Source organism: Pleurodeles waltl, chromosome 1_2, assembly GCF_031143425.1.
Source record: "Pleurodeles waltl isolate 20211129_DDA chromosome 1_2, aPleWal1.hap1.20221129, whole genome shotgun sequence".
NCBI classification, from domain to species: domain Eukaryota; kingdom Metazoa; phylum Chordata; class Amphibia; order Caudata; family Salamandridae; genus Pleurodeles; species Pleurodeles waltl.
The window spans coordinates 723,061,717-723,068,380 of NC_090437.1; positions in this window are offsets into that span (position 1 = coordinate 723,061,717).

The window sequence follows — 6,664 nt, forward strand, 5'->3', positions numbered from 1 at the left end:
GAGGAACTCTGGTGAGCTCTTACATTCGTTATCTGAAGAGAAACCCACAGGAGAGACCTTAAATAGCCCTCAGAGGAGGATTGGCCACCTAACCAGGTAAGCATCTATCAGGAGGGGTCTCTGATGTCACCTGCTGGCACTGGCCACTCAGAGGCCTCCACTGTGCCCTCACACCTCTGCATTCAAGATGGCAGAGTTCTGGGACACACTGGAGGAGCTCTGGGCACCACACCTGGAGTGGTGATGGACAGGGGAGTGGCCACTCCCCTTTCCTTTGTCCAGTTTTGTGCCAGAGCAGGGGCTGAGGGATCCCTGAACAGGTGTAGACTGGCTTATGCAAGGAGAGCACCATCGGTGCCCTTCGAAGCATTTCCAGAGGCTGGGGGAGGCTACTCCTCCCCAGCCCTTAACACCTATTTCCTCAGAGGAAATCCTTTGTTCTGCCTTCCTGGGACTGGGCTGCCCAGGCCCCAGGAGGGCAGAAGCATGTCTTGGGTTGGCAGCAGCAGTAGCTGCAGTGAAAACCCCAGAGAGCTGGTTTGGCAGTACCCGGGGTCCATGCTGGAGCCCCGGGAATGCATGGGATTCGCTCCCCAATACCTGTTTTGGCATGGGGGGACAATTCCATGATCTTAGACATGTTACATGGCCATATTTGGAGTTACCATTGTGAAGCTACATATAGGTATTGACCTATATGTAGTGCACGCATGTAATGGTGTACCCGCAATCACAAAGTCCGGGGAAATTGTCCTGAACTATGTGGGGGCACCTTGGCTAGTGCCAGGGTGACCTCGCACTTAGTAACTTTGCACCTAACCTTCACCAAGTGAGGGTTAGACATATAGGTGACTTATAATTACTTAAGTGCAGTGTAAAATGGCTTTGAAATAACGTGGACGTTATTTCACTCAGGCTGCAGTGGCAGTCCTGTGTAATGTTGGTCTGAGCTCCCTATGGGTGGCAAAAGAAATGCTGCAGCCCGTGGGGATCTCCTGGAACCCCAATACCCTGGGTACCTGTGTACCATATACTAGGAAATTATAAGGGTGTTTCAGTGTGGCAATCAGAATTGGTAAAAATGGTCACTAGCCTGCAGTGACAATTTTAAAAGCAGAAAGAGCACTGAGGTTTTGGTTAGCAGAGCCTCAGTGACACAGTTATGCACCACACAGGGCCACAAACTATGAGCCACACACTATGAGCACTGAGGCCCTGGCTAGCAGGGTCCCAGTGAGACATATAAAACATAGTGACAAATAGGGTTTTCACTATGAGCACTGGGGTTCTGGCTAGCAGGATCCCAGTGAGACAGTAAAAACACACTGACATATACTCACAAACAGACCAAAAGTGGGGGTAACAAGACTAGAAAGAGGGTACCTTCCTACACCCCCCCCCCCCAAATGAAGGACAATAAGGCTAACCTTGGCCAGTTGAGGCTTTATTGTCTAAGTGGTGGTAAGTGGAGAGTAGCTCTGTAATAGATTGGTTACTCCCTTTATCATCCACTGCATGGCTACTTCCCTGTGGGGATGTGGAATACCATGTTTGGAGTTTTTTAGCTAGCCAACAATGTGAAGTTATATTCTCAGAGGTCATATTAGTATGTTTTAGTTTAGAGTAGTGGGAATTGTCCACTGAGCCTATATCAAGTGATGAGAATGCCAGACAGGGATTCTACCTCAGTAAAGCCATAGCTGGGCAAAAACTTTGTCCATGTGGCTGTAAGAGGGAACAGGGTTTCTGTTTCTCTTGAGTTGGAGCAGGGCAGGGCGGCTGTCCTATAAGCTCCACACTAGGGCAGGGCTGCTGTGCTAAGTGTTGTGAGGCAGTACAGGGTTGCTGCACTAAAGTTTCTCTGGGAGGGTTGGAGGGTTGCTCCATGTCAACTAAAATGGTGCACTTTTTCTCACCAATATTAGTTATCCCACAGAGAGGTACTTCCACCTCAGGGAGTACAGCTGTGCTAGCTGATGGTTCCCTTGGTAAAGATGCCACCCCAGGAGAGGTTTCTTCCACCACAGGAATGGTATCCTGAATGGCAGGGTGGGTAGGGGATACTTTGATGCCCTTTTTACCTGTTGTTAGAGAAGGATCCTGAGTTTTCAGGTCTTTTTCTCTCCTTTGCTTTTTCATTTCAGCTGAAATGAGAGGAACCAATTCCTCAGGGACACCCAGCATGGCTGCATGTGTATTAAACTCTACCTCAGACCAACCTGAGGTCTCTAGGTCATTAACTAAGAGACAGTCTACAGGTAAGCTAGGTAATATTACCACCTGCTTAGGGCCAGTAACTCCACCTCAACTAAACTGAATTATAGCTAAGGGGAGGAACTTAGTAGAGTTATGGGCATCAATAATCTTGTACTGTTGTCCAATAATGTGTTGTGCATGAGACACTAGGTTTTCAGTCACCAAAGTGATACTGGCACCTGTGTCCCTGTAGGCCTGAGCCTGAACACCATTTATTGAAACTGTCTGCCTGTACTTATCCATTGTAAGGGGACAAGCAGCCAGTGTGGCAAGGCCAATGCCACCAGGTGTGACAGAAACTGTCTTGGGACTGACTACCCCAGTTTCTATGATGGACCCAAAAGTGAACCCAACTACACCCTTATTTTGACTGTTGCCAGCAGTCCCACCACTATTACCACTACTGCTAGGGGCACAAGAGTTTGATGTATTAGTGGTGGTAGACTCAGGGGGTTTACCTGGGCAGGACGTATCCCCTGGCCTATGGCCTTTATTTTTACACACATAGCAACAAGGCTTTTTAGTGTGTGTGGGTTGTGCAGAAGAGGAAGATGATTTATCCCCACCCCCTGAAGAGTGTTTAGGATGTGAAGAAGGATCTTTAGTTTTACCTTTATCCCGATGCTTATCACCACCTGTATGAACGTTTCTGGTCACTCTTGTTTTGACTAATTTGTCTGCCTTCTTTCCCAATTCTTGGGGAGAGGTCAGATCTGAGTCTACCAAGTACTGGTGCAACAAATCAGACCCACAATTGTTCAAAATATGCTCTCTCAGAATTAGATTATACAGGCTTTCATAGTCAGTTACCTTACTGCCATGTAACCAACCCTCCAAGGCCTTCACTGAACAGTCTACAAAGTCTGTCCAGTCCTGAGAGGATTCTTTTCTGGTGTCTCTGAACTTAATCCTGTATTGTTCAGTGGTTAAGCCAAATCCATCCAAGAGTGCATCTTTCAAAACTTTGTAGTTATTAGCATCACTTTCTCTGACAGTAAGAGCCTATTCCTACCCTTACCAGTGAAAGATAGCCACAAGATAGCAGCCCACTGCCTTTGAGGGACCAACTGTACCATACAGGCCCTCTCAAGTACAGCAAACCACATGTTAATGTCATCCCCCTCCTTGTAAGGGGGGTCTATCTTATGCAGGTTTCTGGAATCTTGTTCTCTCATAGGATTGCTATCAAAAACACTGCTGCTGCCACCATGGGGAACTAACCCCAACCTCTGTCTTTCCCTCTCTACATCCAGAGGTTCCCTGTCTAAGGTCAGCTGCTGCTGTTTTAGCTTCAGCCTGGCCTCCACCAACCTCAGCTTTCTGAGTTCCCTTTCCATAATGTTATCCTCAGGGCGGGAGGCTTGGGAATTCTGTGACACAGAAGAAATGTGGGAATTGGTAGAGTGTGACCTGTCCCTAACTGGCTAGACTCTAGTACCCTGGCCTTTAGGAGTAAAAGGTGCCCTACTAGTGGGTGACCGCCTCCCACTACCAGTGTCACTAGATTGCCTGTTATCTGGCAGGTCTTTGGAAGAACCCTCCCCAGCATCCTCAGAGGACTCCTCTGAGTCTGGCTGGGTACCCCCCTCCTCTACCTCCTGATCCTGGGATGGGCCAGACTGGTTCTGGTCACTTTCTAGGAGAAGGCTAAGGAGGAGATATTTTGTAGGATTCTTACCAATGCTTAAACCTCTTTCACTGCAGAGACTCCTCCAACTTTTAAAGTTTAAACTACCATAGGTTGCCTGGACAACTGTGGGAGTAAGTTCTACTGCAGACATGATTGTTAGAAAGGGTTTAGGACAGAGAGAAAAAAGTTTAGAAACTTTTAAAGAAAAGAGAAAAACTTTTTCAAACTTTTCAAAACATTTGAAAACTTTTCCGAAAATGTTTTGAAAGTTTAAAGCAAGAAAGTTAAACTGTTTAGGTTAACTGTGTATATTCTGAAGTATTTGGTATATGTTTTTCTTATGAAAAGCACCAACGACAAAGTGGTAAAGCAGTTACAAGTACTTATCCCACCGCTGCACCACCGATGTAGGAGGCTGGCCTGGCTTATATTGGGTACCTGATGGTACTTACACCTTGTACCAGATCCAGTTATCCCTTATTAGTAGATTAGTAGTGTTCTAGCAGCTTAGGCTGATAGAGGTAGCTATAGCAGAGCAGCTTAGGCTGATCTAGGAGACATGCAAAGCTCCTACTATACCACTTATATCACATAGCACTATATCATAAGAAACACAATACTCAGAGTTACTAAAAGTAAAGGTACTTTATTTTAGTGACAATGTGTCAGAAATATCTCACAGGATATACTCCCTTAGGAAGTAAGTAAAATACACAAAATATACACACAAACCAAAATCAGGTAAGTAAACAGTTAGAAAAGTAGTGCAAACATTGTAGAATACAATATGATGCAATAGGATTAGGGGCACCACAAACCATATACTCTAAAAGTGGAATGCGAACCACAAATGCACCCCAGGCCTAGGGTAGTGTGAAGAGGGTTGCTGGGAGTGTAAGAAAACACTAAGGATGTCCAGGATACCCCACCCCAAGACCCTGGAATGTAGGAGTAAAGTTACCTTACTACACCAGAAACACACTAAAGTCGTGATAGGAGATTCTGCAAAGACAACAACTGACTGCAAAGCACTGAAGATGGATTCCTGGACCTGAGGACCTGCAAAAGAAGGGGACCAAGTCCAAGTCAAAAATATAAGGTACACTGTTCCAAAAATTACATATCATCCTAGGGGACCACTGGTCTCAGGAGCGAGAGCCCTCAAGCATCACAATGGATGACTAGTATCATCATCGGGAAATGCTCCACACCAAGCTGGCACTGCAATGCCTGGTGGGCACCCCAAGCGGGGGGCTCTAGACCATATTCATCTAATCATGACTTGTAAAATCTGTTATACAGTCAAAGATGCTTACATTCAAGCACCAGTGCAAAAAAGAGGTCAATTTTTTTTATTAAAATTGGTTATTCATCTTCCAATCAATATCAAAATTTTAATCAGTATAATGAAAATGAAGACCAAGATTAAAAACAGAAATTGAAAGTCATATGTAGAGTATAATGCTCATGGTACTTTCACATAGTACTAAGGGCTCCAGGTTTTTATAGGGCCTCTAGGAACAGGTCAACATGTTTCGCGTCTATCGGTCCATCCGGATCCATTGACGCTTCATCAGGACCAAAAATGAATCACCTCTTCACAAAATACAAAAAAAGAAAAGAAAATAACCACCTCTAATAGGGTAGAGAAACCGGTAACTTACATTTAAGTACACTGGTTACATCAGGTCACCCATCCCCAAATTGAGAAAGGGCCCCCTGGGAAGCACGTTCCTAGGACTCAGATTGACAGGTTTTGTCTCTGGTCCAAACTGTGGACTTAACCTCTAGGAACGGTGTCCCGAACAACAAGTCCAAGTGTCACGCAAGTGGCAGGAGCCAACTATACCCCGGATGAAGTTGCAAAAGGGCTGCCTCTGGGTGGAAGAAGCTGAATCCAGCTCCTGTGTTCCAGGGACCACGCTCGTCAAGATGAGAGGGGACCCAGAGGACCAGTGATGCAGAAGTTTGGTGCCCGCGTTAGCAGGGGGAAGATTCCGTCGACCCACAGGAGATTTTCTCTTGGCTTCCAGTGCAGGGTGAAGGCAGACAGCCCTCAGAGCATGCACCACCATCTAAACAGTCGACAAATCCGGCAGGATTAGGTGCTACAATGTTGCTGGTAGTCGTCTTGCTACTTTGTTGCGGTTTTGCAGGCGTCCTGGAGCAGTCAGCGGTCGATCCTTGGTAGAAGTCGAAGAGGGAGATGCAGAGGAACTCTGGTGAGCTCTTACATTCGTTATCTGCAAAGAAACCCACAGGAGAGACCCTAAATAGCCCTCAGAGGAGAATCGCCCACCTAACCAGGTAAGCACCTATCAGGAGGGGTCTCTGACATCACCTGCTGACACTGGCCACTCAGAGGCCTCCACTGTGCCCTCACACCTCTGCATTCAAGATGGCAGAGGTCTTGGACACACTGGAGGAGCTCTGGGCACCACCCCTGGGGTGGTGATGGACAGGAGACTGGTCACTCCCCCTTTCCTTTGTCCAGTTTCATGCCAGAGCAGGGGCTGGGGGACCCCTGAACCGGTGTAGACTGGCTTATGCAAGGTGAGCACCATCTGTGCCCTTCAAAGCATTTCCAGAGGCTGGGGGAAGGTACTCCTCCCCAGCCTTTAACACCTACTTCCAAAGGGAGAGGTTGTAACACCCTCTCTCAGAGGAAATCCTTTGTTCTGCCTTCCTAGGACTGGGCTGCCCAGGCCCCAGGAGGGCAGAAGCCTGTCTGTGGGTTGGCAGCAGCGGTATCTGCAGTGAAAACCCCAGAAAGCTGGT